The sequence below is a fragment of the Marmota monax genome, unplaced genomic scaffold (assembly GCF_021218885.2).
Source record: "Marmota monax isolate L192 unplaced genomic scaffold, Marmota_monax_Labrador192_F-V1.1 WCK01_AAM20220418_F8-fsc00026, whole genome shotgun sequence".
Taxonomy (NCBI): domain Eukaryota; kingdom Metazoa; phylum Chordata; class Mammalia; order Rodentia; family Sciuridae; genus Marmota; species Marmota monax.
In genome coordinates, this window is record NW_026693108.1 from 12,863,546 (window position 1) to 12,890,391 (window position 26,846).

Here is a 26,846-nt window from a genome sequence, read left to right on the forward strand (position 1 = left end):
TTTAAACATGAAATTTACTTGGGTCATATATACCTTATACATGTAAATTGAAGGTAACTTTATATAGTATTTTTCAAAATTTTATGCATGAAACAAAGTTTCACGGTGTGGAATTTCCCACCAATACGTTGGCACTCTAGACAGATCTTGTGCTGGGACATGTTCACTGGTAGAAGATGTGCTTAGCATGTGCAAGGCCCTGGATCTGATCCCAGCACACGCACACATAAAAAACATCTGATGTTTTAGGATTTAGGGTTTCAGATTAGGAATGCTTCAACCTGTATATGTTCAAAAGATAGAGGTTACATAAGGGGAACTCTTGGTAGGAACTGGGATCTGGTTAAATAGAAAGACCAGCATGGACACATTTCAAGCATCTGAGGATTTTAAGTGCCACCAGGCTTTCCTTCCTAAATTCTTATGGCCCAAATGAGGCCAGTTTCTCAACCTTCATGGAGTGGAAAAGACTGTCCAGTGTTACAAAATACAATGAAAAACTGGTGATACCCAGAGAGAGAGAGAGAGAGAGAGAGAGAGAGAGAGAGAGAGAGATTTTGCACCACATTATGCTCTGCATAATATTTTTTAAATGTCCAACTGTTTTTTTCTATTTTTTTAATTTGTCCAACTGTTTTTGTTTCAGAAATATATTCCTACTGAGTAGCACATCAGGTAATTCTCCAAAGAACTTCAAGGGAAAAGAGGCGAGGAAGTCAGGCAGGTTTCATGTTGAATTTTTGCCTGATTCTGAGTTTTAAAAACCTTGATACTAACTTAATACTTTTCCGATTTTTAGGTTTTCTTAAGGGCAAGGTGGCGATTCAACCCAGGTCCTCGTGTATTCTGGGCAAGTGCTCTGTAACTAAGCTGTACCCTCAGCCCTGATTTTTAAATTGAGGTGTATGTGGCTTATGTACACCAAGCTATAAATCTCACTAGGTCACCTATGTCATCCAAGTTGGCCTCCAGCTCCAATCTTTCGCCTTTAGCCTCCCAAGAAGCTGGAACTACAATTGTGTACCACTGTGCCCAGCCTTGAATAAGTCTTAAGTGGTTAATTAAGTATTTCCAGCTGTCCAGAATTTTAATACCGCCTTCAGTCAATCCTTTCCTACAATAACCCACTTCTCTGGCCTCTTCCTATCCTATAGATTACTGTTGTCTGCTTTGAACAATATAAATGGAAATCTTCTGCGAATGGTTTCTTATATACAACATTATGCCTGTGAAATCCTCTTTGTGTGCAGCAGTGCTGTGTAGTATTCCACTCTGCAAATATACTACATTTATTTCTCTATTCTTCTGTAGTACACAGTTGGGTTGTTTCTGGTTTGGGGACTATTTTGAACAGTGCTACTGTGGACATTCCTTTTCTTCTTTTAGTAATGCTAGCCATTCAATTTTCATTGGGTTATACCTAGGAATGAGTCAGAACAGAGATCATAATTCTATTTAACTTAGTGGATACTGTCAATTGGTTTCTGAACTGGTGAATGAGTCTATCTATCTATCTACAGCAATGTATGCAAGTTGGAGTTTCCCCTCAACCTTGCCATGTGTTTAGCTGCCCCTTAACTTCAGGTGGATAGTGTTGTCTCACTGTGGTTTTAATTTGTATTTTCCTAATAACTTATGATGTTGGGCACCATTATGAATATTTTATCCTTACTACTTTTTTCATTTTTCCATGTGTCTTTTCAGTGCAGACTATGTTTACATATTAGAGTAGATCTAGAATTTTGTGCCTTTTTACTTTAATTATTTAAAAATTTGTTATGGCCTTTTTATCTACCCTTTAAAAAGGTTTATTAAATCCTACTGAATTTGCCTAGCATAATTTACTTAGCCATTTCCCTCTTATTGATCATTAGGTTAATTCCCCCCCCCCCACCCCCGTTATTGTCCAGAGAGAGCAGAGCTACACTCGCCTGGCCCTTGTAATGTTTTAGTGAGTGGAAACTCTCATTGGTGGTGCGGGTGTGCTAGGCACTTGAATGTCTTTTACCTCCTTCTCAGTATAATCTGCAGAAGTATTATCTCTGTTTTACAGATGAACAGAGGCCGGGGACACACTTACACGGTGCCTCTGAGAGCCTGGCCCTGGGTGGGGGGTACTCAGGAGCTCTACGTGCCTGCAGGTAGCGCCAGTTCTGCGCTGACCCGACCTGCGCAGAGAGAGGCCAGGTACAGCCCTCGCCCTCGACCACCATGACATTCCTGCTTCGCCGGGTGAAAGGAAGCAAGCGAGACGCATCCGAGCGCGCTTTTAAGTTATGAAGTGTCATGCAAACATGAGTCAGGACTGTGACGACAGTCCCTCACCATCTGTCCCCGCACTCTGCTTCCCTGGAACCATGTCCCCGCTTCCTAGTGTGTGTAACATTTTCATTTTCTCACTTGGGTGAGGTAGCCGGGTGGGCAGGGAGCTCCAGAATCACGTGACATGGGTTGTCACCTGGCTTGCTGCGTGGTGACTGTGTGGTCCCTGGCAAGTTAGTGACGCAGCCGGCCCTTGGTGTCTGCAGGGGTTTGGTTCCAGGACCTCTGTGGAGTCCAGAATCTGTTGATGCTCAAGGGCTTCATGTAAGACGGTGCAGTATTTGCATATGACCTATGGGCACCGCCTGTGTGTTTTAAAGCATCGCTAAGTTACTTACAATACCTAATGCAGAGTAAGTGCTCTGAACATCCAGGTTATGCTGTGTTATTTGGGGAACAATGACAAGAAAAAGGTTTGTACATGTTGACTACAGAAATAACTTTTTTCCCCCAAGTATTTGCAATCTGTAGTTGGTTGAATCTGAGGATGAGTAAGCTCTGGATATGCAGGGCTGACTGTACTCAGATTTTGAGGCTTTTTTAAAAAAAATCTGTAAAATGGTGCTATGGCTTGAATATTTGTGTCTGCCCAAAACTTATATGTTGAAACCTAATCCTTAATTTCCCTTTATTGCCCCTCAGTTATACGGTCAATTATTTTTTTTAGCATTTCTATTTTTATTTTTTAAAAATTTCTCCACTTTTAAAAAGTGGTGTGTGGTAGTCGTAGATAATGGTGTTTTTTTTAAACATCCATCCCTCTTTTTTTTTTTAATATTTATTTTTTAGCTTTCAGCAGACACAACATCTTTGTTTGTACATGGTGCTGAGGACCTCAAACCCGGGCCGCACGCATGCCAGGCAAGCATGCTACCGCTTGAGCCACATCCCCAGCCCAATGGTGGTTTTGTTGTTGCACACAATTTAACACTGAATCTGGCCGATATCCCTTCCCAACACATCCTCCCACCCCGCCTGCCACCCCTCGGGGTCCCTGTCCTGTTCTTCTGACCTCCCTGTGCTTTTCACGTGAGGTTGATTCTTTCTAGTTGAAGTCATGGGACAGCTCACATGTGCTGGTGGGGGACAAACATGTGCATTTCTTCTTCCTTTTGTGCTGGAGAGATCTCTGGCAGCTGAGGTTGCTGCCCCCTGTAAGCAATGGCCTTCTGAACTGGCCACCCATGGTCCAGCCAGTCTGACCTGACTCCTCCCCTGTTAGAGTCCTCAAGTCCTCGTGGGAGGCATGCGTGTCCACTATGGTGCCAGGGACATGATCTAACTTCTAAACCAGATATTTGCCGATCCCCACATTAGTGTGTTGTAGCCCAGATCCATTCCTTTTATCCACGAGGAAGTTAAGTCCTATGAAAGTCGCTAATGACAAGGAAACTTAAAAATGGCACAATTAGAGCCTGAACTCAGGTTGTGTGACTTGAAGTCATCACACCGTTAGCTCCAGCGGTTATTTAAGACTGCTTCTGTAGCAAGAAGACGGTGAGGAGAGTACGGAGCTCGAAACCTGGAGATCTAGGACTGGAACTTGGCTTTGTTTCATGCTGCTTTTGTAAACTTGAGGACACTTGGTATTGTGTCTGCCCAAACCACAAACCATGACTTTGCCTTGCACCACAAACTGCCCCTTGGGCTTGGTGCTGTGCAACCTCACCTTTTGTCCAAGCAACTGGGTGCTACTTTTGATTATTTTTTGAGAAAACCTGGATCCTAACTTCTGAAGGGTCCCCACCTGTATCAGAGCCAGGTGACCGAGTCCAGTTGCCCAGAATAACATTTCTAACACTTCTTTCTCAATCTTGACTTGACTTAAATTATTAAATAACAGTTCTGGGTGTCCCATGGCTTTCAATGTGAATTTGCAGACTCATAATTGTGTCAGTGAGCTTTCCATCACTGTGACCAAAATGCCTGACAAGAACAATTTAGAAGAGGAAAGATTCATGTCAGCCCAGAGTCAGAGGATTCAGGCCATGGTTGGTTGACCAGCCCCAAGATAGAAATATCACGGCGGAAGGGTGTGGCAGAGGAAGGCTGCTCAGGTCATGGCATCCAGAAAGCAGAGGACAGCTGTAGTCGCAAGGCCACACCCTGAGTGACCCACTTCTCCCAGCCTCACCCCAACTGTCTATAGTCACTACACAGATGTCCATTCCAATTATTAATCCATCAAACAGACTAATCGACTGCTGAGTTCCAGCCTTCATGTCCAATCACCTTCCCAAAGTTCCACCTCTGGACATTGCTCAATTGCTTGACACATGAGCTCTTGGGGGGACATTCTGGATCCAAACCATAACAATAATCAGATTCTGCTTTTTGTTTCCTGAAGCCTCATCTTTTGCCTCTGGCAGAAGTCGGTCTTTGGGACGCTCTCTGCACACATGGACAGTCTCATTTTCCTGCCTCTTTCTCTTTCCCAGTGCCAGGTGCACGCACCCTGGAGTGCTGAACATCCCCGGGCTCTCCGCGCTCTCCGCCTTTGGACGTGATGGTCCCTTTCCTTGGAAGGCTCTCTTCCGTCAGGCCCACTGCCACATGTCCTTCAGCCTGAGTTCCCATGTGTCCGTTCCGCGGGGCCCTCCTGACCCTGCTGGCCGGGCTTGTCCTCATCTGTGTGCTGTTAGACGATGATTCACGGGGGTGTTCTTATCTGGCCCTCCACTAACTGTGAGCTCTGCGAGGATAGAAACCTGTGCTACTCGCGTCAGTATTTGCAGGCGTAGAGGAACTGATGGTGTAACACAGCAATTCATGCATATTTGCTGAATGAATAAAGAATGAGTAAGTTCTTTCTGACAAGGGAGGAAAAATATATTGAAGAGGTTATCAGATGGTGGTGGTCAGTACTGACTTAATCTCTGTTAATCAGAAATGAAACTGTAGACTTTTGTAAGTGACTTTAACACAGAGTTCAGCAAGGTGCCTTTGAACTTGAATTTCTAGTTCCTTGGGAATTTAAAATCCCCCCTTCCTTTTGTTTCTGAAACAGCTTAGAATCAAAGGCAATCTGGAATTCAATCTGGTTGGGTTACTACGTAAACCTAGTATTTGCTTGATCCAGGCTTATACTTGAACTTTTAAAAACCACATATTTTATTAAGATCTGAAAGACATTCCACAAACAGATGAAGCAATGTTGCTACCACCCTCATTAAAAAGAGTAAATTTGACATTTTCTTTATTCTTATTTAGAAAATGTTCCCATTTTTAAAAAAATTTTGTTGTTCCATAGCCTCTTTTTTTTTTTTTTTCTTTTTTTTTTTCTTTTTTTTTTTTTTTTCCATAGCCTCTTAAAAATGATTCTTAAAGGTTAAAAATTAAGACTTGTTTCTTTGCCTTTGTTCCTGGACCAGAATCATATATCAACAGAACTGCCTAGTCAGGAATAGCTTGCAAATTGTGCTTATTTATGAAAAATAGTGTCCCCTATCTGAAAAAGCTTGAAGTTCAGGTATCTGTTCTTTTGATAATTTGTGGCCTACTGAAGTGAAGAACCTTTCACTAAGATTTTTTTATTTTATTTTTTATTTGTTCCTTTTAGTTATACATGACAGATAAGATTTCTTTTTATTGTGCTGGTAGAGGAGAATGAAGAAATTGTATCTGTATTCTGTCTCTACTTGAGCGCTGTGTCCATTTCCCTGTAGTAATGGTGGCATAGGTACTGGTCCAGGAGATAATGAAATATGTTTTGGTTTCATTATAGGTGGTTCTCCATAGCCAAGAGCTCTGCATCTGTGATTCAACCAATTGTGGATTGAAATATGTAGAAAAAGAACGTTCTGCTTTTGCTGACGTGTTCTCTATGTTCAGGCCTAGAGTGGATGAATCTGTACTGAATACAAATAGGGGTTTTTTTTTTTTTTTGGTGTGGCGGGTTGTCATTATTCCCTGAGCAAGGCAATATAACAACTATTGACATAGGATTTCCATCTGTTGGAGTTATAAGTGATCTAGAGGTGGCTTAAACTGTACCAGAGCAGTTACATAGGTTATGTGCAAATACCCGACCATTTTCAAAAGGAACTTGAGCATCTGTGAATTTTGGTTCTCGTGGGGGTCCTGGAACCAGTTCCTCATGGGTGTTGAGGGTTGTGTTGCTTTTGTGGCTCATGTTCATAGACAAGTGTGATCAAGTCACGTGGAAGTCTGTGATTGCATCCGTCAGCCATAGCCGCATCACAACCTCCAAATACCATTCCACACGCAAATAACCCTTGGTTCCCCAGTCCTGGTGCAGGAGTCAGCTGAGACAGCTTCGTCTCTTGTTCCAGGCTGCCCAAGTGGTGCTCCAAGTGGCTTTCGGCCTCTCCTGGCCCCAGCAAGTGACCTGAGGCCTGTTTACCTTTTGGTGATGGAAGACCAGAGCACACGCCTCGACATGCAACCACGAGGCAAGTCCCAGTAACATCTTTTGGGCAAATCAAGTCACTCAGTCAAATCAAGTCACTCTGGGCAGAAAATCAAGGACAGGGGAAAGTACACACTGCCTTCTGCGTGGAGGTAACTGCAAGGTCAGTGACAAACAGCATGGCGATAGGGGGAGCGAAGGGTCTAACTGATTCCAGTCTTGTACCTTGACTAAGTACCTTTTAGATGGGGTACATGATGATATGTTTGGTCTACATGAGCTTCTGCGAAAACCTCAATATAGTTTTTTTTTTCTGTATAGTTTTTTTCAAAATAAACTAATTTTAAAACTATAGTAAGGTCACAAGATTTGCTCACACTGGCCTTGGATGTCCAAGAAAACATGCCACGGTCCCATCTCTCAGCTGCAGGTGTTAATTCAGGGAAAAAACTGGTGAGGGGCGATAGGAATTAAGAAAAGACAAACAGACACATATAGGGAGAAAAAGCTGAGGCCAGGTGGGACATCACCCCTGATGGAGGATGATGACCCAGAGCTGGCTCAGTGCATCTCACCAAAAGGTTATTTGTGGGAAAGTTTCAGCAAAGCAGGCAATATGAAGGACACGGCATGGCGAGACATTAGGGCCATCTTGTTATGCTCAGAATTCTCTATCCCTGGGAGTTGGTGCTTGAGCTTAAGGTTCTGACTGATACAGCTCTGTGCCTCTGCACGGTGTCACCATAGCAACCGGTCCATCTTGACCTGTGCCTTTGTACAGGAAGTTCCCAGTGCAAACGCAGCCACGAGGCAATCAGAAACCATGATTCAAATCACCACTGTCCATGAAAACATAGCTTAACTTTTTTTCTAGAATGATCTTAGTCTTTCTCATAAACACCAAGCAGTGAGGAGTGGGGATGGAGTGTTGTCTTTCCTAATAATCGTGGACAGCTTCTTGGTATGTCCGTCTCTCCCCGAAGTCGCTTGGTCTCTCTTGTCCCTACTCTGCTCTCTTCCACCTGTCCAGCCTGGGCATGGGTGATTCGCATGTCCTTGTTGGTGCAAGGTGTCCCAGCACCTCTGGTGGCCGCTCACCCCTCGCACATTTACATCTATGATCCTGGTGGGTCACAGTGTATTGTCTCTCTTCTTGGCTGGGTAGGACCTGGTGGCCCTCCCTGAGTGACAGGACCCTATCTTGCTTCTTCCTGGTGCGCTGAGACCCCCGGGTTCCTACTGTAGTTACCACTTGGCTTGGACAGGGGTCCCCCCAGACTCTGCTCTTGGTTATTCTCCCCTCACTGCGGCAGGCCCCATGCTCTCCTACCTTAGCTGCCTCCTGAGTTCTCCTGGGGACTCAGGACCTTCTGGGTTCCGCCTATGCTCTTGGGAGCCACAGAAGCCTGGGAAAGCAACATCCCAAGGCCCTCCTCTGCTGGGCCATTGAGCTAATCACGGTTCTTCAGAGAGACAGAACCAATGCGAGATTATCTATTTATCTATCATCCATCTAAAAGGAGATTTGTTACAAGGAATCGGCTCTGATGATTATGGAGGCTGAACCGTCAGCCCTACAATCTGCCCTTTGTAAGGTGGAGATTCAGGGAAGCTGTTGGCATAATTTAGCTGAGTCCAAAGGTCCCAAGAAGTAGGGAACCAGATGCTTAAGAAAACATAATTTTAAATCCTTGAACCCCAGTCCAAAGGTAGGAGAAGATGGGGTGAGATGTTCCAACTCAAGCAGTGAAGCGGAAAATAGGAGGGGAGGGTGTGTTCCTCCTCCTTCTACCTTTCCTTCCATTTAGACCTTCAACCAGTAGGATGAGGCCCACCCACGTTGGGGAGGGCCAGTTAACTTACTGAGTCTTGATTCAATGGTAAGTCCATTTGGAAACACCCTCATAGGCACACCCAGAAGTATGTTCAGCCAGGGCACTTTGTCACCCATTTAAATTGACACATAAAATTGAACATCACAACCAACTTGTGCTTCCAGACTTACTGATGTGTCCACTCTCCAGGCAAATGCAGGACAACTTGAAATTTTCAGGGTTCAAGATGAGAAAAGGGTATAGCTCCTCTCTGACCCCCTCTTGTGTCACCTCTACTGGTGTCCCCAAGGCCACTGGCATTCCCAGGTGACCCTCCCTGGTTGAGGGAGGACTCCCATTCTCCCTCCACCTGGAGGAGAGCCTATGGTGGCCTGATTGTCTTCCACGTAGAGGAGGCGACCCCAGCCCATTCGGGCCCCATTTATAACCTTCCGATCCAGCTTTCCCAGAGCCTGTCTTTGTGACCTCGCTGGGCATTTTCCAAGCCATTCATGAAGGTGATCCTTTGATGGGTGGTTCTTTCTGTGGCTGGGTTGGACGGCCTGTCTGCCAGCACCCGGCAGTGTCCACTGAAGGGTCACAGCAACTCTGTGGGGCTCCGTCATGTGGACGGTAGAACCCTGAAGAGAGAGAGCATGAAGTTAAGCTCCCCGATCCCCACCCACTTCCCACTGGGGTCGTCGGGAGGGCTCAGGGTCTGGGAGCAGATGGATCAAGCACGAGGTCAAGGTTGCCAGAATCGCCGAAGGAGGTCGGTGGCTGCCGAGCTTCTGTGCATGGCCCAGAGCATCCGGGGACTGAGAGGTCTCTTGCTCCCCTGGGCCCCCTGGTTCTCCGAGTCCAGGCTCCCTGGCTCCTGAGCACGGGGAGGGCAGGAGGATCTGCGGCTCCCTTCCACCTCGGGAAGCCTGGCCCTGTCCCCAGGACATTCGTGTCCCCATGATTGGAGGCAGTTGCTGGGCACCTGTGAAATGCGCGTGCGTGGGGGGTAGCAGAGGTGGCGGGCAGGGCTGTGGGCAGAGCCAAACTCCTCGGCCTCCCTCAGGGGGTTGGTCTGCTCAGGCTTTTGAGGACACGCAGGCCACCGGGCAGACCCACTTTCAAAGATAGCTCAGGACAGCCAGGGCGGGAAGGTAGGTCAGGGCGCATCTGTACTCGCAAAGGGGCTGAAATACTTCCTTTCCCTGTGCAGGGATGACGCAGAGAGAGGAGCAGGGCGCACGCAGCCATTCTTTTTTAGCGCTTTCTCAAATTGATTTTAGATTTGGGAATTATAGTTTCTAAAAGAAATAGAGCAGTGGACAGTGGCTTCCGGTAGAGCCACCCAAGTGTCCTTATATAGTCTTGAAAATCATGTCATCGGAAGCTCCCCATGTGACAGCAGGCAGTGACATTCAGTGTGGACCAGATGGGGAAAGGCCTGTCAGACTTTGTGGGCATTCTGAACAGTAGGCTATTTTAGAAGAAGAGGCTCTGTATTTTCTTTCATGTTTTGGTGATTCAGGCATGCAAGCTGTTTATGGAACCATCATGAACAGAGGGCCTCTGGTACCCACTCCCCACCCATCCCCACTACCCTGCTGTGGAAACTGTCCGCTGTTGGCTTTTCACCCTGCCAGGTTCCACAGGGGCATGACCTCCATAGACCACCAGTGGGTCTGTTGGCTGCTGGTTTCTAGGGGAAGAGAACAGGATATGGGGACATGGGAGGGTGAGAAGGATAAGAGGGCAAGGGTGTCTCAGTCCCTTTTCTGTTATTATAACAGAAGGCTACAAGCTGGGTAATTTATAAAGAAAAGAAAATTATTTCTTTTCTCCGTGTTGTGTCATCCTGTGTTGGAAGGTGGAAGGCAAGATCACACGCGAGGGCCAGAGGGGCTGTGTGAGGAAGGCTCTCCTGCAGCAACTGCAGACACCCATTCACGAGGGCAGAGTCCCACCAATTAACACTGCTGCATTGGGGATCAAGTTTCTACCACATGAACTTTGGGGGATACAGCCAGACTGTAGTAGAGGGTGATGGGAGGATGAGGGAGATGGGAGGGAGAGACAGTCATTGGTACTGGCCCCTTGCCGTGCTCTGGGGGTCCAGCATGGCAGTAGAGGCCTATCAGAACCTCTGGGTTCTGGAGAGCCGGCCCAGCTCCCTCCTGCCTGAGGAGGTGGCTTCCTGTTCCCACCCAGCACTGCACCCTGGATGCTTTCCTCTTACGTCACCTGCAGCCTCGTCCAAGTCCCTTTATGAAACTCTCTTTGGAGCGTCCATCTGTTTCCGCCGGAACCCTGACCAAGGTGCCCAGTGCCCTCCTAACCTGCTACTTACCTGTACATATTTCAGGTTTCCTCTCCAGCATGTCCACGAGGACACCTTGGTGTTTACGAAGCCGTCCTCCCCAGTTGACGCCCCCCTCCCCTGGGTGCCTCCTGCCCCCCTCCAGTTCTTTTTGGGTCTTCTTCAGAAGCATCGCTGAGCATCGGGGCCTCTTCTCCCTCCCCTCCTTTCTCACACCCTGGTTTTAATTGGGAGAAGGAATTAACCCGAGTACTTCCTGGATGGACATCAGGTGCCTTATCCCACGATTCACTTGGATGTCCCCCCAGTGTCTCCCCACGGGACACCCAAGCGCGGCTGGGGCTGGGAATGAATTATCTGACTCTCTACAGCAAGTATGTGCCACTGTCCCCGTTTCATAGCTGAGGCGTCTGAGCCTCGGAGAAGTTAAATACAGGGCCCAGGTCCCTTTCCTGCCTCCCACTCTGGGCTCTTCCATCTGTAGGTCAGTGACAACCCAGCTCTTGTGTTGTGTATTGCTGAACTTGAGTTGAACTTAGCTTCATGTTTTCTAAAAACCGCCAGCCTGGCTTCAGGGGCTTGGGCTGGAGTGAGCTCTTTTTGCCAACTCATTCATCAGAGCCGCGTGCCCGCCCCTGACTTTGAGCTTCGGTCTGCTCTGTAATTCTCTGCGATTCTAAAAATTACCCCTGACTCCCTCAGGGCTTCATTTCAGACTCATGGTATCTTGACAATGCATGATTAATCTAAAACTAGAGCAGCAGGATTCATTCCAGAGATTTCTTTTCATTGCACAAATTAGAAATAGGAATCATTGTATTGTCTTCCCTGCAAAAGGAAGAAGATATACGTAAACCTTCTCCAGTGTGTAAACACATAAGCTGTGGCCTCTGAAGCCAAATCATCACTATTATTTAGTGAATGTGACCTGTTCAAGGAACAAAGAATGGAGACTGGGGCCACCATCTGGATTAAGCCTTGTCTTGGGAACGCAATAGCTCTCGTTTTAAAATCCCGCTGGGTGATCTTGGGCATATGACTTGACTCTTCTGGGCCTCAGTTTCCTCATTTTCTCTTATGGACATGAGAGAGATGAGCAGGATGTAAATATTTTGTGGTCCCGAAGCCCTGGTCAGCAACTTTTGATAGAGACCACAAGTGTCCCTTTGGAGAAAACTTGAGTGATTCTGGGTGGGATGGGGTGGAGAGTCACTTCACTGACTCCCACCCGGTTCTCTCAGGGAAACTCAATACTGATGAACTCTCAGCCGTTTGCTGAAGGAGCTCTGGACCTTTTAAGGGGGAAGAGTCTAGACTCTAAGCCCTTGTCCCTAACTAAGATTGGAAGTTCAGAGCACCCTTCAGGAAGGTTCAGGAAGACCCTAAGCAGGGACAAGGTGAGAAAGATCCTGAAATAAAATCACCAAAAGGGCGGAAGGCATTGGGGCCAGGAGGGGTGGTGGTGGGAACTGTCCTTGGCCTTGAGGCCTGGAGTGAGTGAAGAGATCAGAGTCTGGGTGTCCCTTGGCCCCTGAGGGGACAGTCCTGCTTCTGCTTATCTCCACTCAGCTCTTGAAGGTGGACTTGGGTGTTGGAGGAAGTGGCTCAGAGGCATAGCCTTTTTTAGGATGATGGAACTTGCTCTTTTGCTGAGTTTTGGGGTGAGGAGGCTGAGGCAGGAGGCATCACCTGGAAATGCCCTCGCCCACAGGTGAGGGCCCAGAAATTCCTTGCCATGGGGGGATGCTGGTGGGCAGGGCGGGACGTCCTGCTGGTCAGTGTGACTGGCCTGGTAGCATTTTAACTGGAGAAACTACTGGTGATCTCCGTTACCAGTTACACATAGAAAGCGTTGAGCAAGTGCGGCAGGGAGAGATGAGGACTGTTATGTTGCTAAGATAGATTTCCATGAGGAAAAGAATTAACCCCTCAGGCTGAGGTGAACAGAGAGCCGGGGGACACAGCCAACCGACCGCCAGGAGCTTTGGCAGCTGTGGGGAGTCCAGTGACTCATCGTGGGCGGGGGAGGGGATGGCTGCAGGAACGTCCCTATACCTATACCTCTGCCTCTAGTGGTGTCACCATGTTGTAATACTCAGAAGCTCGTTCAGTCAGACATGGCCCAAGTCCTCAGGGTGTGCTATTTAGAGCCTCAGAATCTTGCAAGGAACTAGGAGCCATCTCCCTGTGGTTCTCAAACTTTTCACAGTGATAAGTTCCCTCCTCTCCCTTTTTTATCTCTAATAAAATTTTATAAGCCATCCTATTATATAAAACAAATAGAGTGGTGTGTGACTAATAAAAAAAATATTTTAAAATGGAAATGTATTCTATGGACTTATGTTAGCATTAGTCAGAACAGTACAGCGATTTTGAAAAATCAAAAAACTCATAATTGGGGCTATGGAAGCTGGTTTCAGTTTTTCTAGCAGATCTATCATCTATAAAATTCAAATTAAAGTGCAAATGGAATCCCAGAAGTATCCTGGTGGTACTTGGCATACCTGAATCTGGCTTTGTATTAGTCATGGTCTCAGCAGGAAATGGTTTGCACTCCCTCCTCAATTAAATTACTCAGAGGAGGGTCTGAAACTTGCTAAACCATTTGCAAAAACATCGCAGAGAAACCAAATGGGCTGGTGGCATACCCCAGGGTAGCACCAATGGAGGTGACACCATCCCCAGGGCCATCCCCGTTTGTCCTTCCCACACCCCCAGCCTTTTCATCTCTGAGGTCTGAAGACTGCACTGGGTATAGAATGCTAATGTCACCCCTCCTTTGGGACTGGGGTTCAGGGGACAGGCTTAGCTTCATCCGGTAACTCCCTTTATTCCGGCCAGGATATTTCTGCTCCAGGGTTGCTGTGCAGCCCAGCTGACTTTGCAAGTGTGAAGAGAAAGCGCACCTATCCAGGGTCAGAGCCGGGCCAGGAGCTCTTTGGCCTCTGCCACACACTCTAAGGTCACACACTTTCTCAGGAAGGATGGGAAGAAGTCAGCCCCACCATGTTCGGGGCTACTAACTAGACCGAGGTTACCAATTCTGGCCTGGGAAATATCCTCCTGGATGCCTATCTGTGCCTGCTGAGCAGCGGTAGAGACTCTGGGATCCCTGGTGACATCCGGGATCATGCTTCCCGAGGAGTTCACCCTTTGCCTGCTTCTCACAGAAGGTTGGGCTTGAACGACCTCTTCTAAAGCACACACCATCAAGGTGGTGGGTGGCAGCCACTGCCTTGCTGTGGACTGGGGAAGCCGTGGCGAAGATCCCCCTGCCCTCGAGCTCCAAGTCACTGGTGGTTTGCGGCAGTTGGGTGGGGACGGTGTGCACCTTAGGACTTCCTTGGCTTAGTGGAAACAGCACACAAGCAAGCTTCGGAGTGAGGGGATGGCTACTTACTTGCTGAGGCTTTAGGGTACAACAGTCGCCTCACAAGGAAGCCACGTGAACCCCTCAGCCTCCGGGGCGTTCTCCCACTGTGTGGCCACACCCACCAACTTGCCCTGGTTCCCAGGGATGCTGCCAGCCTAGCTGGACTTCTCCACGGCTGCTGTCCCGTCCCACCCCGGAGTGCCTGCTGCCTCCTGGGTTTACCGAGCTCCCAGCTCCTGCCTGTCTTCAACACGTCATGGTTAACTGGGCCACATAGGCATACGCTCCACGTCTGTTTGTCTGAACTGTTAGGACCCTCGGATAACCTCGGTGTCCCAGGCAACAGAGGGGTCCTTCTGACCTCTACCTCTCTTCTCTTCTAGCAGAAGAGCTTAGTTTTCTCTTTTGTAGTTTTTCAGATTAAACAGCACCAATCTGGGGTTGGGTAAGGCTCTTCTCATCTGTAGCTCTGTAGTCAGCAAGGCCAATGCTGTTTATGTGCCACGGTGCCTGGGGCTAACAGGACTGTGCCAGCCGGGGACCTTGCTTTAACCTTGAATACCATGTGACTTCCCAGATCATCCAGGATCACACTGCAGCACTGCAGCAAACCATTTAGGTCTAAATGGACTTCACCATTAAACTCTTCTCTGTAGAGAGCAATTGGCACTATGTAAGTAGGTCTTCTGAGAGACCTCCTTACAAACAGGCATCACTTATTGATTATTCACACAGGAGGAACCGCCAAGGGTAGCCTCATCCTCATGCTTCTCTAGCCCATAATAAATTCACACAGTGCAATGTTAGAACATGGAGCGGTGTCTCATCTGCACAGCGAGAACATCAGGAGAGTCAGGTATTTTTTTTTGCTTACTGCTGTAGCCAAGGCTATTTGATCTTGTTTACATGAATCAGGAAATGAAAAATGAAAATAAGTCTGGGTCCCTGATGCAAAGTACACATTCTCTGTGTGAGTCAGCTTTCTGTTACTATAGCAAAATACCTGAGATAATCAACTAATGAAGAGGAAAGGTTTACTTTGACTCAAAACCGCTTACCTCATGGCCAAGATGAGAAGGAGAGGAAGAAATGGGGATCCCACAACCCCCTTCAAGGGGATACCCTCAATGACCTGAGACCTCCCACTAGGCCCCTCTGCCTCACAATAGTGCCAAGCTGGGGACCAAGCTTTTAACATGTGCATTTGGGGAACATTTGAGATCTAAACTATTGCTCTCTCACTTGATTTAAACATAATGAAAAAAAAATACCCCAATAATGCAATTCATGGAGCTTTTCTTGTTGATTCATTAATTACTTTTCATTGCTACTGGACACCTAAAATCTTATGAAATTCTGATGAATGAATGTGAATGAGCCACTCTATAATTACATCTATATTTTAAATAGCTTCTATTTATTTTTTTTCCTAAGAGCTTTAAGTAAATGCTTTATTTGCACCTTCTAATTTGCATTTTCTTACTTGGCTTTTCTAAATTAGCGGTTGTTAAGAAGCACATTGTTAATAGGAGGGCTGACCTATCTACTCATAGAATTTTGTTAATACAGTAGAGGATTTAGGAGTAGATTTTTTTTTTCTGTGCTGGGGATTGAACCCAGGGCTTCCCACATGCCAGGCCAGTGCTCTACCATTGGGCTACACCCCCAGTCCAGGAGTAGATTTTTAATTTTTAATGTAAACGTTCCTAAGGGACAAATTTCCTGGCTAATGAGTGGCCTCCCACCTCGATCATTTTTTAAAAATAACTTTTTATTTTAGAATGTATTTGATTTACAGAAAAATGGCAAAGATAGTACAGGGTTTCCCTATATCCTGCATCCTACATTAATATGGTAACTCTGTCACAATGAAGCAATATTGATACATTGTTGTAAACTAAAGCCCATACTTTATTTACATTTCCTTAGTTTTTACCCAGTGTTCTTTTTCCATTCTAGGAGTCTGTCCAGAGACTGTGGTACGTTTAGCCCTCCTATCTCATGCTCTCTCGGTTGTGACAATCTCTCAGACTTTCCTTGCTGTTGACAACCTTGGCAGTTTTGAGAAGCTCCGGTCTGGTGTTTTGTAGAATTGGATTCTATGTTTGTCTCACGATCAGGCTGGAAATAGGAGTTTTGAGAGTGAAGACCTTCGAGGTGAACTGTCACTTTCATCACATCATATCAAGAGTGCATCCTGGAAACTTGGTTGATGGCTGTCGATGTTGACCTTGGTCACCTGGCTGAGGTCGCATTTGTCAGGTTTCTCTTCTGGGAAGTTACTCCCTCCCCCTTCCCCACACTGTGTGGTTTGGAGGAAGTCGGGCTCCACGCACCATCCACACTTTGGGAGTAGAAGTTATCCTTCACCTCCTTGAAGGCAGAGTGTCCACAAAAATGATTTGGAATTATTCTGCACAGGTTTGTCTCTTCTCTATAGGTATTTATTTATTTATTTTCCAGCTGCTTCTCTATGCCAGTCTGGATCCCTGGGTGTTTATTTTGTGTTTTAGACCACAATGTAACGCTACTTCCTGTTGTTGCTCAACTTGTTCTAGCTTTAGGCTTTGAGAGCTTTTTCGGGGGTTCGTTTGGGAACGGGGATAGATCCCTTTGACATACCCTTATGGTGGCATTTAAATTTTTTTTTATTTATGTTTTTGAGTACTTCCTTACATCCTGGCACTACAGAATGTTCCAGAGATGTTGGACATGTTTTCTGTTCTAATCTTGAAATCAACATTTCTCCAAGGAGCCTTGGGTCCTATTATCGGAGAACTGTGTTAGAGAATGTAAAGTGTGCTTGTTGCTGTGGGGTCATTGCTTCTAGGCCCTCTTAGCCGACAGAACAAGGAGGTACATATGTATCTACTAGCCCAAGTGTTCATGTGTGTAGCTCTCTTTTGATATGTAATAACTGTATCTCTATTGTGCTAACCAAATTCATACTGATGTTTCCAACTCTAATCCATCCACTATCTTTGCTTATCTGCAAACTACTCCAATGCTTCCTCATTGTTCCTGGGAGACAGCTAAGTCCTGCCATCTCCTCTGAGCAGGTGGTCAAGCCCATGGTTGACCCAGCTTCGACAACCCTGCTCAGAGCAGTCAGAGTGCCCAGGAAGCAGCATAGGCACGTTCTCAGCTTGAGGTGGAAGCCCAGAGTTTTATCACCAATTTGGTTTATGACTTGTTCTTTCTATCAGCAATAAGAATGGGGCAGGCTCACTGTGAAGCAAGGTGCTAGGGACATGGAGAATCACCCACACTTATTACCACCACTTGGATGTTAGCTGTCAGACTTTTAGGTCTTAGATGGTGACTGTCATTCTCTGACCACAAATTGTCCCTTCTTGGTCCTGTTGGGGAAAAATCATACAACGAATAACATTTTGCCACTCCAAAATGTTATTCGTTGTATGATTTTAGTCTCCAACTTTGTCTACACTTTAAAAATTATCCACTCATCTCCCTGTGAACCTCTGGCCAGCTAGTTTTTTTTTTCTTCTTTTCTATAGAAACTATTTCTGAAAGTCTTCATGCTCCTCAAACTCCCACCCCACCCCACACTCAGTCATGACCTTGCCCTTCCCACACACCAAATGATGCTCAAAACATTTCTGCCACACCCGCAGCAGCTTTCTACTCTCCAGTTCTGAGGTGCTCGGGAGAAGGTAGAAACATCACAGAGCCGTGATTTTCATAGTGTGGTTCTCTGGGCCCAACAGCATCTGCAGTGCCTGGGAACTTGTTGAAGATACAGCTCTCAAGCTCCATCCAGATGTACTGAATCAGAAGTTCTGGGAGTGGGCCGGGGCCTCTGGGGGTTGCCAAGGGCTCCAGGTGATTCTGGTGCGTGCTAAATCAGCCTTGAAACAAGATGTGGTTTCTGCTTATGCCTTCGGTCTTGCCAGTGTTGGCACTGCCTCTGTTCTATTGTGTGCTTTAATGATGCAGAATCGTGGTGCTGACCATCCCCAATGTGATCAAGCTTTCTCTTGGCTCAGGGGTTTGCAAAAACCGCTACCTCAGCTCAGAAATCTGCTGCTCTTCATTCTCCATAATCCCTTGTCTCCCAACATTACAAACTTCAGGGACTTGCTTCACATCTAGGGCTAAAATCTAGATGTGAAGACAGACTGGGGATGTGGACTCTGACGTCAGCGGCAGAGGCCTTCCTGACTGGGGGCCCCATGCCAATGTGTGAGTGTCTCCAGCTGTGCCGACTTCCTGGTCTTGCGTCACTTCAAGGTGACTTGAAGACAGAGTCTGTGTGGAAGGGTTGACAGTCATTTCAACAAGCTGTTCTTTTTGTTGTTTTGCAATAAAGAAAAGCTAGCTTACCAGCTCCGTCTATTTCTAATGTCATCCTTTCCACTTGCCGGACACTGAGTCGCTTGTGGACTGGGTAATTAGCTTGGTTGGAAGTTGGACTTTCAGGTTGGGTTAGGGCAGAGGGAGGGCATGTCCATTATTCTCTGGGTTGCCTAGCTGCCTCTGTGGTCTCACTTTAAGATCTCACAAAATAGCATTTCACCAATGCCAAGGGATCCCCAGGAGGGCCCTCTAGTGTCATTCAAGATAATTCTAGGGAGGAAAGGTCCACATATGGAAACTGATTTGGGAGGCTGTCCACCTCTTCTGGGAGACTGGCCTGTTTTATGATTTCAAGCAGTTGGCTACAGCTAAGGAATTGTTTCACCTGAATGCTCCGCTGTGAAGAACAGGTCCACTCCGGTGTGTGGTGTGGGTGGGGCTCGTGTAGCTCTCAAGGGACACTGAAGTGCAGTACCGATGTGAGGTGGTAGGACATCTGGAAGGTGGGGCCTAGGTCTTTAGGTCATTGGGGGGCGTGCTTTTTGGAAGGTGTTTTTTTTTTTTTTTGTGGTGCTGGGGATTGAACCCAGGGCCTTGTGCAAGGCAAGGCAAGCACCCTACCTACTGAGCCATACACCCAGCCCTGGAAGGTGGTTCTTAAAGGGTATTATAAAAACCTGTGTGTGCCCCCACCAGTGCTGTCCCTGCTCCTGTAATCACTTTTGCTCCTGCCATCGCTATCGGTGCCATATGTGACGCAGTCCAGCTGTGGCTCTGGCCAAGCAGTCTGGGCCATGCTGTTTGGACTTTGAATCTCCAAAACCATGAGCTAAAATGGACAAACCTCTTCTTCCTAAGTGTCCTATGTTAAGAATTTTGTATAATAAGGCAAAGCTAATGTACATAGAATGCATTTTACCTGTTTAGCTGCGTTGTAGGACAAGGCCCATGAATTCTCAGTGGTCATTCACCAACGTTTTCAGTTTGGTTAACTTCCCCGTGGTTTCTGCACAACTCTAAGCAAGGCCACATTTTTGTTGTTTCTTGTACATTTTTTTTGGTTTCCTGTAAATATGAGACATATCCCTGTTAAAACCTGATGGGATGTCAGCGTGTGTGTGTGTGTGTGTGTGTGTGTGTATGTGTGTATATTCCAAGGCTCTATCGGCTTGCCCTCTCTGACTGCTGAAGGTCGCCTGTATTCCTTGGTTCCTGGCCCCATCTTCTGTCTTCAAAACTGGGGACATCGCATCTTCATGTGCCTCTCTTCCATGTCACATCAACAGCTTCTGTCTTCTGCCACTCTTCCTACTTTTTAGGACTCTGGGAAGGCAGTGGCCTCCTGGGTAAACCAGGATAATGTCCCTACTTTATGGTTATCAGATTAGCAACCTTAATTCCATCTGGGAGCTTAGTGCCTCTTTGCCATGCAACCTAACATGCCCAGGTCCTGCAGACGGGATGTGGCTCTCTTTGCAGAGGTGATGTCATTCTTCTACCTACTTCACTAGTTTCTTTTTGTTAGTAGTGTGTAGTAATTTCTTCATTTTGGGGGGGGTATGGGGAATTGAACCCAGGGGTACTCAACTACTGAGCCACGTCCCCAACCCATGTATAAGTATTTTATTTAGAGACAAAGTCTCTCTGAGTTGTTTAGGGTCTTCCTAAATTGCTGGCTGGATTTGAACTTGCAATCCTCCTGCCTCAGCCTCCTGAGCCACTGGCATTACAGGCCTGCGCCACCGCACCCGGATAGTAACTCTTTACTTTTAAACATTTTGAGTCCTTTGTCAACTTGGTATTTCTGTCATCTATCTTTTTTTTTTTTTTTGGTGGGGTGGGTATTTCTTTGATGCTTATAATTCTCCCACTTCCTCTCTGCTCCTTTAGAAAATACACATTTTATTTATTAATTGATAAATTATAAATTGTGAATTCATAATTTAACATGCATCCTTGATGTTAAAAGGCCCAAAGTTAGTCACTCTCTTTATTCTCCTCCTCCTATTCAATAAGGTCCTCGTCTGATCCCTGCCCTCCCCTGTGAACCAGGTGGCTCCAACAGGAGCTTGTCTCTTAGTCCTGGATGCTTGAAGTCCAAGGCAGGGCTGGTCCTTCCCAGGCTGTGGGAGTCCGCCACACCCATTGCCAGCTCCTATGGTCTCCTGGTCACCTTCTGCTCTCCTTGGCTTGTGGAAGCCACTCTGCTCTGCCTTCGCCTTCATACAACACCCTCCCTGTGTGTGAGTCTCTGCACCCAAGTTTCCCTTCTAACAAGGACTCCAGTTATTTTGGATTGACTCCAGTTAAGTGATCTCCTTTTTTTAAAAAAATATTTATTAGTTGTAGATGGACACACACCTTTATTGATTTATTGATGTGGTGCTGAGGATCGAACCCAGGGCCTCATCATGCTGGGTGAGAGCTCTGCCGCTGAGCCACAACTCCAGCCCCCAGTGATCCCCTTTTAACTATTACATCTGAAATGACCTTCTTTGCAAACATTACGAGCTCCTTATGAGGTCCTTGGGGTTAGGACTGCAGCGTTAAGAAGTTTGGGGGCATATAGTCCAGCTCCTGGGGCTCTCCATCTTGGTTTGACACACTTTAAAATAGTCCTGTGTTTATTTATTTGTGCACCCTTCATTTTGTGGACCTCTGTCTCTTGAAGCTCAGCTTCTTCCTCTGGGCTCAATTTTCTTCTTCTCAATGACGCCTCGTCTTGATCATTGTTCATGATGTCCTCTCTCCTTTATGATATTTACTTGCATCTAGAATTCCACATTGACATCTTTTCCCAGCACTTTGAAGATACGATGTCAGTCTTTTATCGTTTCTTTTGTTACTGTTGGGAGGTCTGAAATCAATTTCACGGTTTCTTTGTAGATAATCTGTCTTCCCTCCCCCTCCCACTTCCTTCAGGCAACTCCGAGACTCACTCCACGGTTTGCTGCAGTTTGACTACGCTATGTCTAGGCGTGCATCTATTATCATCATCTTTTTCTGTTCAGTATTCACTGTTGCCCTGAGTCTGTAGACTCATGCTTTCTTTTATTTCCAGAAAAATCTCAGTCTTTATAGCTTAGAAGGTGGCTTTCGTCCTGTTTTCTCTTTTCCATCCCAAACATTTTTTTTCTCTACAAGTGTAATTTTTATTGAAGCATAAAATGCATATAAAAACTACATAAATTATAAGTGTTAGGTTTGCTGAATATTCATAAGCCTAAACCTCTGTTTAACCAGCACCCAGACCCAGAAATGGAATAATTCCAACACTCGAAATCCCACTTCAACTCCTTCTGGTCACTGCCCACATCCCCTATCAAGGGTAGCTGCTATCTTGTCTTTTATCACCACAGATAAGTTTTACTTGTTTCGAAGCTGCATAAAATTGGAACCATATTCTCTTCAGTTTCTCTTTTACTCAATGTTACGTTAGTGAAAATCATCTACGCTGTGCGTACTTGTTATTTATCCTTTCTCACGGCAGTATGGTATTCCTTGTGTGATTCTCACCCAGAGCTTTTTTTGGAAGCACATAGGACCTTCTCTCCCATCTGTCATATCTCTTGCCTTCTTTCTCATGTTTTGCATCTTAAAAAGATTCTTTTTAAGTTGCAGATGGACACACATATATTTATTTATTTTTATGTGGTGCTGAGAATCGAACCCAGTGCCTCACACATGCCAGGCAAGTGCTTTACCACTGAGCTATAGCCCCAGCCCTACATTTTCTATCTTTTTAATTCTCTGTGTTTCCTGCTGTCTGAATTCCTCAGATCTTCCTTAATGTTTACTAAATCTCTACTTGGCCACACCAAATTTGTGGTTTAGCCTATTGACTAAGTTTATTATTTTTTTATTTTTTTGTTTTTTGTATCTCTGTAGTCTGACTTTATTTTTGTTTATTATTTTTTAATAAGAAATTTTTTCCCCATTGACTGAGTTTTTAATTGCAGTAACAACCTTTGTCATGACTGTAAGCTCTGTTTGGCTCCATTCCATATACAACTGTTCATCAAATGCATTTTTTCTTCTCTCTTAAATTTGATCTTAAACATACTTATTTAAACTCAGAGGGCTCCTTTCCAATGAAATATTAGGGGATCTTGTCTTAATTTTGTTGTGTGTGCTGACTTTTGTTTTTGGTGCATTTTTCTTGTGAATTGGATAATCTTGAATTGAGATCTGTTTTTTTTTTTTTTCCTTTTGTTCCAGTGGAGCTGTACATTTGGAACCATAGTGTGGCCTTCTTGGAGGACTTCTCTTTGGAAAGGTGTGGTGGATGTTTCTGCTGCAGCTGTAGCATGAGATTAGGACCAGCTTCTATATTAATTTCTTGGATTGGATTTTTCTGCATTAATCAGGTAGCACAGAGTATATTCATTAGGCTTGAGTGAGGTCCAAATAGTGATTCTGAATTCTCGGGGGAGATTATGTTTCCCTATTCAGAATCCAATGTGAGACAGACAACAATCTTTACCCAATAAACTCTCCGTGGCTCAGGAAAATTTAAAAAAACCACACAGCCCTGTGACTTGAGCACTGGACCCCATGACAAAAGAAGTGGACATTGGAATCCAAGGATGGACCCCATGACTGGGACTTTGGAGTGTCTCATTCGAGAAATGGGGCAGGAGAGAATCTAGAAATGAAGTCAGGACGTCAGACAGTAGAGGCCACGTGGCAGGTGAAAGGGAAAGGGAGGTTCTGGGGTAAATTTTGTGTATTCTGGGCACTCGGATCAACATGCCATTGAAATCATCTTGACACTTAGTTTGAGCCCTTCTCTGGACCAGGGGAGGTCCCCTTAATGGCACAGAACCTGGCCAGTCTCATTGGCCACATTTTGGATGATGCAACTTGTCTTTAGTACCATCCTGTTTTGCTATCCCACTTTCTACAGCCTCTCGGACAAGTGTCTCATCCTCAAGCACCTGTGAAGGAATGGATGATGAGGTCAATAAGAAAATTAATAAAACTACCCGGAAGGTGGCCTTAGGGAAGTTGAGGCCCCGTGGGACATTGCTTCTCAGTTTCAGCTTATTTCTGTGAAGTGGAAATGCGCAACCTGGACCGGGATTTTGGATTTTTAAAAGAAAACATAAAATTTTGGCAACTCATTCAATTATTAAAATGTGCTGTGCTAACCACAAACACAGCTGTGGTGCACATATGGCTTGCAGGCTGCCGGATTGCAATCTCTACTTTGAACGGCCTTCCAGAACCTTCCAGGAGCCTGTGTCCCCTCTTTCCGAGCGGTTCCCACCTTCCAGGCCTACCTGTCAAACAGAATGTCTTCGCTTTCAGAATCATCTGTGTTCTTAATTCTTCACTAAATACCCCGTTCTTTGAGTGAGCGTGTTTGAACAAATTTGCACTAATGTGGGATTGAAGGATGTCCCTCCTGCATGTTGGACTGAGTCGCATTGCGGAGCCCCGGAGCAGCATGCCTGGCCGACAGGCTGTGCGGGCTGTGCTGCCAGATGTTCATGACCCTGGCTCTCCACTTACCTGCTGAGAAATTGTCTCCAAGAGAATCAGCTCCAAAAGGCCTCAGCTCTCTCAGCGCTGCTATTCTTCTCTGTTGAGTCAAGCTCTGTCAGTGTTGCTGAAAGGCTATTTTAAAGTATGTCACATACTGGATGCTTATTTTCGTCCAGAGTATGAGAATTCTGCAGTTGTAAGAGCCCTGGAAATCTCCTAAGTCAAGCCCTCCACTGGGTGGATTTTGTAGACAGGAGAGATTTTGGTTCAAAGGACCTGTCCGAGGCCTGGCTAGCCACACTGGAATGTCTGCAAACTTTATTTGTAATGATAAATTTTGTTGCAGATGTGACTTTAATCTCCCAAAGCTTATCCACCCGGCATTGTGAATTAATCATTAAAGCAAATTATCGCTCCTGAGTCTATCAGGGTGGGGTAGTGGGGAAGAGACCCAAGGTCTTGCAGCGGTCATGTATTATCTGCCTGCGGTTCTCTAAGTTTCAGTCAGGCATCAGGAAACGACACAGTCAGATCTGCTTTGTGGTGAGAGTTTTATTCTGAGTGTTATTAGCGTGGTGTGAACATGAGCCCATCTCTTGGAAAAATTCATACTGGCCCAAGTTGTCTGTTCCTGACTAGTGGAAGGCTGGTTTCTTCTTCCTGTGAATCCCCTTCCCAAATGGTTGAAGAACCTGAGGGTTACAGAGTCCTAAGGCGGGGGTGGGCAGGGGGTTTAGTAGCAAAGCCAAAGCTGAATCAGCCCACTGTGCCCACAGCTCCACGGAGCTTCACAGTGTCCCTGTCAGTCACCTCTAAGTGCTCCAGAGACCTTCTATGATTTGAAAAAGGATGGCCCTTGAGGTAGACAGGGCTCTGTGGCCTCCCGTAGGCACGTGAAACCCGGACTAGACTTTGCCCTCACTTGCTTCTTTGAGCTAAAGTCCCTGCCCCATGGCGGTGTTGGCCCTGGTGTAGCAGGACACCTGCTCCCACACTTTCTGACTTGGGGGGGTGCTGGTCTCATGTCCCTGGTAGTTATCATGGGTCTCTGAGGGGGATCGGCTCCCTTACTTGGGCTCCCAGGTCATGGCTCTTACATGTCACCTCTCAGCTCTTTTGTTGCCATCTCAGGAGGCGAAAGCCCCTCAGGGGACGCCCACCTGGTCTCTGCCTCCTCCCTGAGGACCTCACACTCCACCCTCAGAACAGAGGGTTTGAGTTCTCACTCTGCAGAGCTGGGAGAGAGACCCTCCTCGTAAGGCCCTGAATGCCTACAGGGAGGCTCACAGCCTCCAGGATCCTAGCGTCCCTCGGGTGACTCACCCTCCTGAAGTCAGCACAAAGAACTTTCTAGAGCATGCTGTGATGGAGAAAACAAAAACAAAAACAAAAACAGTGCAAGTAAAAGTCCCCTGGAGATTCTCGACACACGCTGGTGGAGTGTTGTATTACGACCTGTTCTCTTTTTGGTCTCCACTTAACACTACTCATCAGATTGCATGTGAAATAGGCTGGTGGCCTCAGCAAGAACTGCAGAGGGTCAGGACTTTCAGGAAACTCACTGAGCCTTTTTTGGACCCTTGGCTCTGGCTTCACTTGCAAATGAAATTCTGGGTGCTGACTCACCCTCTGAATGTCACTCTGGTAGCCGAAACCCTCAGCTGGCCTCCCTTGTGACTTGGAGGAACAGATGCTGAGAAGCAGGGGCCCAGGCTGGGCTCAGGGGCTGGACTGCTGACCTGGAAGCCAGGCCTTTCGCGCGTGACCACTTTCTTCCCATTTGAACTCAGCAGTTGTGGGGTCAGAAGTCCTCGTGCTAGAATCCACGCAGCTGCGGGACACAGGGTGGACTACAATGAACAATGAAGGTTTCCTTTCTTTATTTCGAATTCTGAAAAGGCTGACCAATGTCTTTAAAATTATCCCAGCTCACGGAAATCAGGTCAAGGATTAAGGGAAAACGCCAGCAAACAAAAATCAATAAATCATTAACGTGAGGAACACGCCTTCCAGGCCCGTTGGCTGGCTGATTTGCCAAGAGACAGAAGGGTCAGTGACTTCTCAGAAGTGACATCATAACCATGATGTCCCTAAGAGTGAATGCATTAATTTCGCGTGTGCTGCTCATGAAGGGCTGAGAGCGATGCTATGTCGCCCCCTAGTGGTAAGTGCAAGTTATGCACAAATGGGCTCCGCGATTGCCTTGGCAGCCTCCAGATGAGGTGAGGCCTTTAGATGAAAACTGACCTCAACAAATGACGCATGACAGGTATTAAAATAGAACTACTCCAAAACCTTCCCTGCCTTCTGTTTTAGTTTTTAAAATTTTCGTCTTGAAATTTTATTAAAATGTATTTGAAAGGAAAACTAGTAACAATGTATACCGGCTGTACTACACAAGTGGAAGTCCAATTATTGACAAGCTTAGCACAAAGGACAGGGTATGGAGATTGAATTATATTGTCATGAGCATTCATTATACATTTCGGAAAAGCATATCTAAGTGGGAATGTCTAAAAAATATTACTATTAGGAAATATACCTTTTAATTTTGTCTTATTTTGTTTTCCCCCAGCTTTAATTAACATATAATTAAAAAATTAAAATTGTATATATTTATGGTGTTCAATCTGATCTTTTGATACATGTGCACATTGTAAATTGATTAAATCAAGGTAATTAACATTCACCATCTCACATACTTTTAAAATGTGAGAACATGTACAGTCTAGCCTCTTAGCTATTTGTATGTGTACAGTGGTGTTGACCCTTGGTGTCCACAGGTTCCACATCCATGGATTCAAGCAACTGAGGACTGAGGAGGCAGGTAGTGTGTGTGTTGAATTTGTA

The 26,846-nt window shown here is 46.0% G+C and overlaps 2 long non-coding RNA genes across 2 annotated transcripts; one reads left to right on the forward strand and one right to left on the reverse strand.

The window, feature by feature from the left end:
* The first annotated feature begins 2,054 nt into the window (after positions 1–2,054).
* On the forward strand, positions 2,055–26,846 carry LOC131424567 (uncharacterized). Its single transcript, XR_009227848.1, has 3 exons — positions 2,055–2,187; positions 6,615–6,854; positions 22,728–26,846. It is a non-coding gene; the product is annotated as an uncharacterized LOC131424567 (long non-coding RNA).
* On the reverse strand, positions 17,642–25,929 carry LOC131424566 (uncharacterized). The gene is made up of 3 exons (XR_009227847.1): positions 24,024–25,929; positions 19,429–19,574; positions 17,642–18,461 (listed from the first exon to the last, which is right to left on the reverse strand). It is a non-coding gene; the product is annotated as an uncharacterized LOC131424566 (long non-coding RNA).